The sequence below is a fragment of the Monodelphis domestica genome, chromosome 5 (assembly GCF_027887165.1).
Source record: "Monodelphis domestica isolate mMonDom1 chromosome 5, mMonDom1.pri, whole genome shotgun sequence".
In the NCBI taxonomy this organism is placed as follows: Eukaryota; Metazoa; Chordata; class Mammalia; order Didelphimorphia; family Didelphidae; genus Monodelphis; species Monodelphis domestica.
In genome coordinates, this window is record NC_077231.1 from 101,953,652 (window position 1) to 101,967,231 (window position 13,580).

General features: G+C 41.4%; 1 protein-coding gene across 1 annotated transcript in view; it reads right to left on the reverse strand.

Annotated features, from left to right (window-relative positions):
* The window catches only part of DMC1 (DNA meiotic recombinase 1), a 69,041-nt gene extending 66,660 nt beyond the window's left edge, over window positions 1–2,381 (reverse strand). Inside the window, exon 1 of the mRNA XM_001367892.4 lies at window positions 2,264–2,381. The gene's annotated coding sequence lies outside the window, so the exon portion shown is untranslated. The remainder of the gene's footprint in view (window positions 1–2,263) is intronic.
* Between the last annotated feature and the right edge of the window lie 11,199 nt (window positions 2,382–13,580).

Below are 13,580 nucleotides of genomic sequence, written 5' to 3' on the forward strand. Positions count from 1 at the left end.
CAATGAATCATGTTCTGCCAAGAGCTCAATGCAAAGAGAAGTCACCCATTGCTCTTATTTGTGAGATCTTAAGAAAAATCCAAACACTACTTTGGACAGCTAATAAGTAATACTGGATAGTTTCTAACTTGCCTACTAGCTCAAAAATGGTACAATTCAAAAAACACTCCAGTATCTTTGCCAAGAAAAACTCAGGGACAACTAGGCAGCAGAGATAGGATAGAGAAGTAGGTCTGGAGACGAGAGAACCCAAGTTCAAATCTGAATTTAGACACTTCATATATGAGCCTGATAACCTAGTCCTTGCTACTCTTCTATCCTAGAATTGATACTAAGGTTTTTATTTCTTAAAATAAAATGATACAATTCTTTTCCTGCCATCTTAAACACTCATTTCAATTTTATATGGTGATTTAGTTTTTTGTTTAATCTGCAATCTGTGACCCAGGCAGACTTGCTTTCTGGCTATTCATAGCATTCCATGCCTGAAATTTACTCCCTCTCCCCTCCAGCTCTCCCTTTGTTCCTTTAAAACTCAGCTCAAGCAATATACCTTATAATTAAAGCCTTTCTAGACTCCCTCAGTTTCCAACTATTTCCAGCCTCAGTTTCCTCATCTGTAAAATGGAAATATAATAATATCACCTACCCCACAAGGATGTTGTAAGGATCAAATGAGATAACCCACAAAAAATGCTGTGCAAACCTTAAAATCCTATAAAGAAACTAGCTATTCCTTATATGCTTTCTAGCCCTTTAAAACATTAGGGTTTTTTTTTAGAATACTGCATAGTTGTGGTTTTTCTTTCTTTTTTAAAATTTTGAACTTTTCTTAGCTTCCTTTTTTGTAAAGTGAGGTTAATAAAAGCATCTACACCTCACGATTATAAGATCAAATGAGATAATACACATAAAACACTCTGCAAGCCCCATATAAAGACTAGCCATTGTTATATGCTTTTAGCCTTTTTAAGTTTTTTAGCCACCTGCAGGCTTTAAAAAAAAAATCTGATACACTGTGGTACAATCAAAGGTAATGGACTTCTCCATTAGTGGCAATGCAATGACCCCGAACAACCTGGAGGAATCTAGGAGAAAAACCACTATCCACATCCAGAGGAAACACTGTGGGAGTAAAAACACCAAAGAAAAACAACTGCTTGAATACATGGGTCGAAGGGATATGGTTGGGGAGGTAGACTCTAAATGAACATCCTAGTGCAAACAACAACATGGAAATAGGTTCTGATCAAGGACACAAGTAATACCCAATGAAATTGCGCGTTGGCTGTGGGAAGAGTGGGGGCAGGGGAGGGAGGGAAATGATATCATTCTTGTAACCAAGGAATAATGTTCTAAATTGACTAAATAAACTAATTCAAATGGAAAATAAATAAAAATTTTAAAAAAAATCTGAACTTCTCTTAGTTTCCTTATTTGCAAAATTATGTTAATAAAAAAACATACCCCATGGGAGAGGGAAAGGCGGGGGGGGGGGGGGGGGGGAGGGGAGGAAAAGAAAACGATCTTTGTTTCCAGTGAATAATGTATGAAAACGACCAAATAAAATAATATTTAAAAAAAAAAACATACCCCACAGAGTTGTTAAGAGGATCAAATGAGATACTGTATGTAAGTTTTTTGCTATCATAATTAATCCAGAAGGCAGCAAGGTGATGCCAGTAGACAGAGAACAGGATAGAGATAGGAAGACTCAGGTTCAAATCCAGCCTGTCACTTACTAGCCCTGTGACCCTCTCCCTTCCCCTCAAGTTCCCCATCTGTAAATTGGGTGGTTGGTTGGTGTGAGCTCTTTAAAAGCCTTCCAGTGTGTTCTTACAAGGCTGACCCTCTGGCTTTTTCCTCTGGGCTGAGGGATCAGTAGGGAGGCTGGCCCCAGGGGCGACCAGGACCACCTAAAGCCACCAAACAAAAAATAAAAGCTGGCAGGCACAGGGGTGCGCTTCACATACGCCCGTCCATTTCACAATAGGGTACCCAAAGGCCGCGGGAGGCTTCGTTGGCTGCCCGCAAGCCCAGCTCCCCCTGGCGGGAGCCGAGGACAAGGACTGGGCTTGGCGGAGCAGGTCCCATCCCCTCCGGCCCCGCCCCAGGTCCGCGTTCCACCTCAGCTCTCTCGGCCACGCCCCGGGCAACGGCAGGGACAAACTCCAGGTTCAGGGTCTGCGCCCCGCTCCCTCGACATAACCCTCCCCTCTCTCCAGGTTCCCTCAGGCCTCTTCAGGCCCCTTAGTGGGCCCACCCCAGTCCGCAGAGGTGCCCACAGGAAGTGCAAGAGGCGGCGGAGCAGCGGCTCGCGTGAAGACGAAGAAGAGAACGCGGCAGCGGACTAAGGGGCAGGCCCGGAGGGGGCGGGCCAGCAAACCGGAGGGGGCGGGCCCGGAGGGGGGCGAGAGGCGGGGCGCTAGAGGGAGGCAAGGGAACTAGTTGGGTAGAGGGTATTAGGAGAAAGAGGGGCGGGCCGCTGGAGTTACGGGTGAAACCAGGGTGAGAGGAGGAGAGATAAGGACCCAAGTAAGTGTGCTAAAGGTGTGGGTAAATCTGAGTGAGGGGAGAGGGACCTGGGTGTAGAGGATAAAGTCTTGGGGGTGCTTTGGGGAGTCCTCCCTCTCCCATTCTCAGGCTCATCCTTCCCCATTTTGCTCAGCCCCCACCCCCATATTCAGCCTCCTTGTTCTAGATAACTAAGTCACCCCAAAGTTGCATTGCTTGGAGGAGGAGTGTCGTTCTGCACCCCAACCCGCTCTGGTTGTGACTCCCCTCGGGTCAATGCTAGGAATTGTCTTAGGTCAGATTTGTGCCCGGTATGATTCCTTTCTACGCTTTCTGCCCCGTTTTTTAAACCAGAAGCTCTCAAGGGTCTCAAAAGGGCAAAGGGGTAACCGGATCCTGCTTTCTGGTCCTTCCCAAGGTGATCGCACCTCCAACCCCCATCCTCCCAGAGGAGAGACCCCCATTAGCTTTGGTTCAGAAGCTTCTTCACCCCTCTGAGAGCTGAAGCACTTTCATTCCCAATGTTCCAATGCAAACATTTTGATTAATTTGGACCTGGAACTGGGCAATTCTTCCTCTTCACTGTTGGAATCATTTTGATGGAATAAATGACCAAATCCCACCATAGCGCTTAGGATTTCACAAGGGAATTGTATTTAGGTGCATCTTAAAATGCCAGCAAATGACTGCCCTAGTGATTCAAAAGATGCTCTCCCCAAATCATAGCATATTGTATTAAAAGGAAAATAACGTTTATATCCGCAAGGAGAACTACCAGTGTTCACAGACATCTAGATTTACAAAGCATGGAAGCTTTCATCCAGGATCTCTGGTCCGTAATAATTATGGTCAGTTCTGGTCAGTATTACAAAGCATAACCAACAATATCTGAGAGCTTCACCAAAGATGATCCCACAAAATATGGCAAGTGAAACTTTATGTTGTTTCACCTTTCCCTCAACCTTGCCTCATGAAAACCCTTTGTTACTCTCTTTACCCATTTCACATTCAACCCCCTTCATATCCCTTCTATCTTTCCTCTCTTCTTAACACCTTCCCACTCACCACAAATGAGACCACCCCATCTCTCAGCTCTGGGAATTTTCTCTGGCTCTCCCTCCTGTCTAGAATGCGTTCCCTCATCTCTGCCTATTGCCTTCCCTGGCTTCAAGTTCTCAACTAAAATCTCATCTTCCACAGAAAGCCTTTCCCAACTGCTTTCTTCTTCTTTCTTTCTTTCTTTCTTTCTTTCTTTCTTTCTTTCTTTCTTTCTTTCTTTCTTTCTTTCTTTCTTTCTTTCTTTCTTTCTTTCTTTCTTTCTTTCTTTCTTTCTTTCTTTCTTTCTTTCTTTCTTTCTTTCTTTCTTTCTTTCTTTCTTCCTTCCTTCCTTCCTTCCTTCCTTCCTTCTTCTTTCTCTCTTCCTTCCTTCCTTCCTTCCTTATTCTTTCTCTCTTCCTTCCTTCCTTCCTTCCTTCCTTCCTTCCTTCCTTCCTTCCTTCCTTCCTTCCTTCCTTCCTTCCTTCCTTCCTTCCTTTCTTTCTTTCTTTCTTTCTTTCTCTCTCTCTTTCTCTCTCTCTCTCTCTCTTTCTTTCTTTCTTTCTTTCTTCCTTCCTTCCTTCCTTCCTTCCTTCCTTCCTTCCTTCCTTCCTTCCTTCTTCTTTCTCTCTTCCTTCCTTCCTTCCTTCCTTCCTTCCTTCCTTCCTTCCTTCCTTCCTTCCTTATTCTTTCTCTCTTCCTTCCTTCCTTCCTTCCTTCCTTCCTTCCTTCCTTCCTTCCTTCCTTCCTTCCTTCCTTCCTTCCTTCCTTCCTTCCTTCCTTATTCTTTCTCTCTTCCTTCCTTCCTTCCTTCCTTCCTTCCTTCCTTCCTTCCTTCCTTCCTTCCTTCCTTCCTTCCTTCCTTCCTTCCTTCCTTCCTTCCTCCCTCCCTCCCTCCCTCTCTCTCTCTCTTTCTTTCTTTCCTTCTTTCTTTCTTTCCTTCATCAGCCCATTCTTTTTTTTGTCTGTTTTGAACATTTGCTTTAATTAGATGATTTAGAATATTTTTTCATGGTTACAAAACTCATATAATAAAATGTTCTTTCCCTCCCTTCTCCCCAACCCCCTCATGTATCTGATGAGCAATTCCACTGTCACTGATCAAGACCTATTTCCATATTATAAATATTAGCACTAGGGTGATCTTTTAAAGTCTACTTCCTCAGTCATATCCCCATTGAACCATGTGATCAAGCAGTTGTTTTTCTTCTGCATTTCTGCTCCCACAATTCTTCCTCTGAATGTGGATAGCGTTCTTTCTCATAAGTCCCTTAGAATTATTCTGGATCATTGCATTGCTGCTGGTAGAGAAGTCCATTACATTTGATTATGCCACAGTGTATCAGTCTCTGTGTACAATGTTCTCCTGGTTCTTCTCCTTTCACTCTGCATCAATTCCTTGAGGTCTTTCCATTATCTATCGAGGTTCTCTCTTTACATGTGAGCAATGAATCCAAGAGTCCTTTTCTCCAATTTTGATAGCCATTGGAATGGACTGTCATAGGCAGGTTGAGTTGCCCCAGTACGCTGGAAGTTCTTTATATAAACTTTGTCACCTTAGTACAAGTCATGAGCAATAACTCTATGGGACCTGCTTGTACAGCAACTCCAGATTCATGGAGTTCTTGCAATTTGCTTTGCAAATCCTGTGTATATGAGGCAATAGAAGTATCTCCCCCTAGTAATGATGTGTATGCCAGAGAGAAAGACAGCCTGGCTGCATGGGGAGATCTCCAAAAAGCATCTCAAATGATTAGATGTGTAGATCTCCTATGAGCCTGCTATGAAAATAAAATAGGGTCAGAGGGAGAATTTCAGGCCATTTTAAATGAGTCTCAGTGCACAATTTGCCAATCACAGTTTTAACATCTGTATCCATTTTTTGGCCTGAGCTCTGGGGGTGTTATGGTACATGGAATTTAGGAGCTATCCCCAAATAAGAATAAATTTGAGACAAAACCGAATTGGTGAAATACATGCTAGCAATTATATAGGCATGTATTTAGAATATCAGGTCTGCACTTTGAGCACTTATATTTAAGGGCAGTGAAGCTGACCACAGAATGGTAAATTTTGTGCTCCAGTGTAGCATATGCCATCTGTAGCAGTTAAAATTAGTTTCTCTGCTAGAAGTATTATATTTTTTAGAGGTTTATTAAAGATTAAGAATTAAAGAAAATACAAAATAAGAAAGCACATGCCTAGGCACAGAGGCCATTCATAGCCACTTATTCTATATCTTGAGAGATGCGAGTGTTTGGAAGCACAAGCAGGAAGAGAGCTCAGTAAGCTTTACCGCCAGTTTAAATAGAAATTTTGATCTTGCACTCAGGGAGATTCAGGGAGATTAGAGGGCATCTTGGGAACTAGAGCAAGGACTTCTGGGGATTGAAGACCAGGGTTCAAATCTCCATTTTTACACATCCCTCATGAAAGAAGAACTATCAGGGAATAACACTAGATCTGAATTGTCTAAAGGAGTGTCCAGGAGATTATCTGAAGGTTTTTCAGCCATGGACACTAAAGATTCACAACTATTCAAAGGTTCTCCTGAAACTGGTAAATCAGGAAGCAACGTAACAGGATTTAGAACTGTACAGTATTTCAAGGTAATATTTTTATTACCTACCGAGGTTACCCTGTATCTTGCAAATCTCTAATCAGAGAATGCCTATGTTCTATGTCTTAGCAACAACACTTTGATTTCATGTGGGCACATTATGATTAAAGGGCATCCCAATACAAAATCAGCAGATTTAGTTACTAGCAAGGCCGTGGTAGCCACACCTCTAAGACATAGTGGTGCTCCTGAAGCTACTGGGTCTAGCTTAACCAAATAATAAGTAACTGGGTGCTGAGCAGGTCCCAAAGTTTGATTTAGAACACCTAATGCTACCCTTCTCTGTTAATGTTCAAAGTAAATGGCTTGTTGTGATCTGGGATGCCTAGAGCAGGGGCAGACAGGATAGCCTGTTTTAATTTAGAAAGAGCTGACAGGTGTTCTGCCTCTAATTTAAGCAGTTCAGGGACTGAATTTTGTGTCAGTGCATCAGTGCTATAAGGTGTTTATGATTCCCCCATAGCAAGGGATCTACTGCTTACAAAACACTTGCTCCAAGAATTGCCCTCAACTGTTTCTTAGTAGAGGGTGCGCTCAGTTTTTTAATATCTTCAATGTACTTAGGGGAAATGGAGTGGGCACCAGAAGTTAAAATAAACCCTAAATATTTCACTTTGGGGAGACACCACTGAACCTTTGCCTTTGAGACCTTGTGGTCTCTCTTATGCAGCTCTAAAAGGAGATGTTTGCTATCTTCCTGGAATGCCATGGCATTTGGTGAGGCCAAGAGTGAATCATCCATGTATTGAATTAAATGGCTATTCTTAAATTTAATATTATCTGTATCTTGACTCAAACTTTGTGAGAACAATGTAGGACTGTCCACAAACCCTTGTGGTAGCCAACACCAAGTCCATTCGGCACCTTTCCAGGTAAAGGCAAATATATTCCTGGAATTCTCATGAATTGGTCTTGAGAAAAATGCTGATATAACCTAGGATTTCAAAAGTGGGAGGTTCCATCATCTCCTGACTGTCTGAAAAAAAGTACAGAGAGCAAATTTAAGGATTCCTCAGGCAATTCTAGAGACATACAGCCTACTGGAGAGCAAGTTATTGTGGCTCTAAACTTGCATAAATTATCTCTCCTTAGCAAATTTATTGGGGAGTTAGGCATTAGAAGGAAAGAATGTTCTACTGATAAGGGTCCTACAGACCATTTAAGGAATCCTTAGGGGTGGCCCTGAAACCCCAACTACATCTAGTAAGCCAATGGAATCAAAATCAGAATCGGGTGTACTCATCAATACCAATATGGAGGCTCCAGTATCCATGAGGCAATCATATTATGTATTTCCAACTTTTAGGGTTACATGAGGTTCTTCACTTGGGAGGGGGGGAATGGATACGGATAACTGGCATTAAAACATCAGGGTCTGGGAAATCAAAGGTTTCACTCTTTGATTCCAGAGCCCTTCACCCCTCCCTACTTTTTTTTTAAACCCTTACCTTCCATCTTGGAATCAATACTGTGTATTGGTTCCAAGGCAGAAGAGTATTAAGGGCTAGGCAATGGGCGTTAAGTGACTTGCCCAGGGTCACACAGCTGGGAAGTGTCTGAGGCCAGATTTGAACCTAGAATCTCCCAGCTCTAGGCCTACCTCTCAATCCACTGAGCAACCCAGCTTCCCCCCCAATACCTTCATAAAAGATCTTTGGGTATTATCCTGGGATCCCCCATGCCAAGGGGAATTTTCACCCTGATTATAGCATGGACAAGCCCCACTTTGGATATATTGTTGTTGGGCATTTTGGTGTGTTATTGTTTGCCGCATTTGAATTATTAATTCAATAATTGTTATTTTTTCCAAAGTTATTATTTCTAATCACCTGATTCCACTTCTTACAGTTCATCATTATGTGACCCATTTTTCCACAGACGTGACATGTACATGATTGATTTTTGGATTCCTGCAAAGGGGAAATGGCCACTGCTTGACCTGCTTTTTCTTTTTCAAATCTCTCAGTTAAAGCTTTTTTTCCTTCTTTAATGTCTCTATTAATTTGTTGGTCTCATAATTTTTCTGTTCATGGCCTTTAGATACACAAACTGTGACTCTCAATTCCTCAAGGTCCATATTAGACCAGTTTGAGCAGTTTGTCTTAAAATAATCTTTGAACACTTTGCAATAGTTATTTACAAACTGTCTCCTAATTTTTCTGACATTTCTCTCTTTGGAAAGGTCGAGATCTATGTATCTACCTCCCAGCTCAATAAGTCTATCCATAAATTATGAGGGAGTTTCCTCTTCTGATTGTTTAAGACTCTCAAACTTGCTCCACGTACCCAGCCTATCAGGACAATCTCTCATAGCTTTTAGCAATGCCTCGTTAGCCTGACATAGTTGTAGATAATCCCCTTCCTCCTTAATATCCCATTTAGGATCTTGCTCAGACCAGTGAAGCACATTCTTTCCCTGGGTTTTATTAACAAGAGAAACAATTTTATTTTTCTCTCAGTCAAAAAGGCTTGAAGCAAGTTTTGTGTGTCCACCCATGAAGAATCATATGTACAAAGAAATATTGTCAAGCTTCTTTTTTTAAAAAATCATTACCTTATGTCTTGGACTCAATACTGTGTATTGGTTCCAAGGCAGAAGAGTGGTAAAGGCTAGGCAATGGGGGTCAAATGACTTGCCCAGGGTCACACAGCTGGGAAGTGTCTGAGTTCATATTTGAACCTAGGACCTCCCATATCTAGGCCTGCCTCTCAATCCACTGAGCTACCCCAGCTGCCCCCTTAAGCTTCTTTATGTTCATGATAGGTTTATCTTAAAAAAAAAAGGAGTATTTTGCTTGAATCTAATATCTTGGGGTATAAAAGTTGTGTGGTGCCTTAAGGTTCTTCTTCTTCCATCTTCTTCTCCATCTTTATTTAAGGTGGGCACTTCCCTTAAGGGCAAAAAGGATTTAACTAAATTATTTGTGGTTCTTGTCTTTTGGCTGGATGTCTGTGTTGCTAGAGAGTAAGGGGTGGAGGAGGGGGAGGTGGGCAGGGTTGGACTTGGGGTGGGGAGGGCTGGGAGCTTGGAGAAGGGACAGGGGAGGGCTAGGTAGCCAAGAGCTGTATAAGGTGAGAGAGGAAGCATTCTGCCTGAGACATAGATGGGAAGGGATCTTCCTTTTGCATCTTGAGACCAGTCAAGAATTTTTCAAAAATTTCCATTTGGGTCTGTAATTTAAGCAGGCTAGTTTTCTGTTGTTTATTCTCGAGGAGAAGTAAATAAAATGGGAAATGTCCAATGGCAATAAAGACTTCCAGAAACAGAAGTAAACAGAGTTAATCTGAACTTTTAAGCTTTTCTAACTCAATAGAATTCTCAGGGAACAAAAACTGTTTCCTTAGAATTTCAACCATGCTTTGTAACATCATTACTGTTCAGATAAGCTCAATGGCTTTTTGATTACAGGGAAAACAAAAGACACTTATTTGAAGGTAAAAAAAAAACCTTCAGGAGTTAGCTAAGAAATTGGGGAAAATATTCTTCCTTCCCTTCCTCCCTACAAGCAAAAAATGCCAGGGGTAACAAATGGGTATTTGAATAGAAAATACAGGCTCCACTTAATGTTTGGGTCAGGTAACCCCAGAGACTAATTTCCAAAAATTTTGGCTTCAAATGCACTGACCTGCTACCTGCCCCCACCCGTTATGCTGGGTTTTCAGGTGTAGAGGGTGGCAAGGGAGACTCCTGTGTGGTCCACCTTCTCAGCAAGGAGTGTGAAAACCCTTAGAATCAACTTAAAATTTGGCTTGGAAGTTAGGAGGGTTTGGGGATGGGCAGCATGGAGCACAGGGTATGCACTGTGGTCTAAAAGCCACCTCAGTAGCAAGCTGGAACTTCAAAAGGTTACCCCATGACATTTGAGTGGGGAGGAGTGTAGCTGTGATTGGAAGCAGTGGGGCAGTACCAGCCACTCATCTAGGGGAAATATATACTTTACCTTCTCTGGGGAGTCTAGGGGATTCAGGTAATCATTGTGGGAGGCAGCAGCCAGGAGCAGCTCGAAGTGAGGGTGAGGGTGCAGGACAAGTGGAGTTGCCACTTCCTGCTCTTATGGTGGGTGGGTCCCCACCACCAGGAAAACTCCTTATTTTTCCTCAAAAGGCTATCTTTAAAAAATTGAGAATTCTTTTTCCAACTTTGCTGGTTGCTGGAATTGTTAGATTAAAATTAATATCCAATAACTCCATTATATAACTTCATTAAAATTAATATCTAATAACTCCATAAGATTTATAAATAATCACTTGAAGTAGAGGAAATAGATAAAACCTGAGTGAAGACAAATTTACTGGTAGGAGAAGAGAGAGAGAGAGAGAGAGGGCAGGGTTACAGAAACTTATTTCCAAAATGTAAGGACACAATGTGAGGATGAAAGTAGGATTCTGGGAAATGGAGTCCTGGGGTACAAAAATCTAATTACACAGAATCATTTATAAAACAATTTAATAAGTATTTAATAATTTAATAAGTATTTACTAAGAGTCTGCTATATATGCAAGATATTTTACAAAGCATTAAGGGTTAAAAAACAAAAATAAAGTTTTCCTTGCCCCTAAGAAGCTGACATTCTCATATCTGCACATAAAAGGGCAGCTTGGAGATAATTAAGGGGGTTTGGGGATAAAGTCAATAAATGAAGAATGCATGTTCTCTTAAAATTAATTAAATGTTTATTTATATAAAATATTTTTCATTTTTACATGATTCATTTTTTTCTTCCTTCCCTTTTACTTCTCCCCTCCCAGAGCCGACAAGCAATTCCACTGGGTTGTACATATGTTATCACACGATACCCATTATTCCATATTATTCATTTTTGCTATAGAACAATTTTTTAAAGCCTAAACCCCAAATCACATACCCATATATACATGTGATAAGTGATGTCATATGTTTTGCTTTTGCAAAGAATGCGTGTTCTGCTGTGCAGCAGTGAGGATGCAGTTGAGACTGGATAGCATGGTTTTGGGGTGGACCCAGGCCTAGGGATGGGAGGCTCTGGCTTCAAATTTGGCCTTGGGCACTTCCTAGCTGTGTGCCCTGGGCAAGTCACTTAACCCCGTTATAACTATAAATGTTCTAATGTTGGTATTGAGTACTGATAGCCAAATGGTAATGCCCAGCTGTTATAATAAACTAAAGTTGTCAGGGGTTAAACAATTTGTAGATGGTGGATAGAAGGCCAGAAGCAGTTGGATACAACCCTTCTTTATTTCTAGATAGAAGTAGGGAGAGGAAATAGAAGGATAGAAACTAGGAGTTAGGAACAAGATAGGAAATCTATTAACCTTATACTAAAATCTCTAAATAACCCCCCCCCCCAAACTAACTGCTTTCTTTGCAGTGTCTTCTTGTCTGCAGAGCAGACCTACTTACACTCTTCTCACTAATCTAAATTAATATTTCTACATAACTAAACCTATGATAATTCATGTTCATTAATTAATAAATCTTTCTTCTTTAAACCTCCTTAAAGTAGCAGTTCTTGTCAACTCCAACTGCCACAGCCAACTGTCGGAATCTCTTGGCAGAGAACAGCTGACACAGGCCCTGCTCTGAAGTCAGAGGGAGTGGACAGACACTCAGATAGCTTCTCCCCCTTCGGAAGAAAAGCTCTCAATGAAATACTCTTCCTCAGTTTTGTATGTGTTAATCAAACTTCTCAAAGACCACTGTCTCAAATAACTAACAGATCTTCTTGTATAAGAGAATGATCCAGGAACCTGCTCCCAAGGAAGTCAGAGAGACTGGACCCAGAACTCACAGAATTCTTTTACTATAGGCCCCTTAAAGTTTTTTGGAAGCAAGATCTGCCTGCTCTCTCTCTTAAAGGAGACAGCGTGATATTAATAAAACTTCTGCTCTTAATGAGACAGAATGAACCTAATAAAACTCCTTATAATACCCCATTGCCTAGCCCTTACTGCTCTTTTGCCAATATACAGTGTTGATTCTAAGAAGGAAGATAAGGGTTTAAAAAACAAACAAAAAAAGTATAGACAATTGCTCTAGACAAAAAAAAAATCAAAATTGTATCATCTATTTATAGGGTGAGGGTGAAATCTATCTTAATTTGCCAGTTAGCAAACAAGTAAGTTATTTTCTCCTCAGAAAGGGTTAGTTCTGTGAGCAGGGATGATGGATGCTGGGGCTAGTCCAGGGCTGAGACCTGGCAAACCCCTAATGGCAGCAGGAAAAGTAGGCAAGGTAAATAGGGGCAGGGAACAGGATATAGTTGACTGAGACTATGAAGGCCCAAAAAGGAGTCCAGGGCAAGGCTGATGGACTTGAAGAACAGGGAGGAAGAGACATTGGAGATTGCAATGAGGATAAAGAATAGATTGAGGAGTGAAGCAGAAGAGTGAGGTATGAAAGAATGGGAACTTCTACAGGGAGAGAATCTCAGAGATGAGAATCATGCTGGAGGCATAGCTCATCCCTGTGAACAGCTGAAGGAGAGGAAAGGTATAGGGAAGGGAAGTGTAGGTGATGAACTGGAAGGAACAACTTTAAAGCAGAGATACCACTAGGAGGCTTATTATACCAGAAGGAATTAAGAACAAGAAAAGCCCCCTGAGTAAATAAACGTTCCTAGCAGCATTATTTGTGGTAACAAAATATATGCCCCATAATTAAGGAATGCTGGAACAAAGTGTGCTCTGTGGAATGCTGTGGATGACTGTTCTTGAAAGAAAAAGAAATAGGAAGAATGTAGAGGAACATGGGAAGACTCAAGATGAAAGAATGCAGAATGAAGAAAAGAAAGTCAAAAAATTTACAATGACCACAATAAGGCAAATCAAGGCAGCACTTAACAAATTCAACTTGAAGTTCTGCTTGAAACATGTGCCTTCTTTCTGTTAACAACTATTTGATTTTTTTTTTTTTAATTGAGGCCAAGAGGGATAAGGGACTTGCCTAGGAGCAGGACCACAGCTAGTAAGTGTTTGAGGTCAGATTTGAACTCAGGAAGATGAATCTTCCTGACTCTAGCCTGGTACTCTATCTACTGTGCTACCCTACCTGACCACAACTACTCAACTTAACAGAACATTACCTGGACTATTAGTGCCATCTCTCAAATAGCTTAATTGCTTTCAGTGAATGTATTTTGTCATGGCTTGATTTGTCTACTGAATCCATCAAAATATGTTATCAAATGGTATTCAAATAAAACATACGATTTTTAAAAAAACAGGTAAGTTGGAAAGGAGAGAGGCAAGGGGTTATTACAATAGGCCAAGGTCGAGGTAATAAAGGGCTCAACAAGGGGACAGGTGTGAAAGATACTTTGGAAGTCAGGCTGTAAAGATGAGAAGAAAAACTAAAGAAAGACAATCTAGAGCTTCAGAAGGGGTGACCCAGAATACGGCGCATCTAGGGCAGTTTAGAAAGGGAAGGATGGGC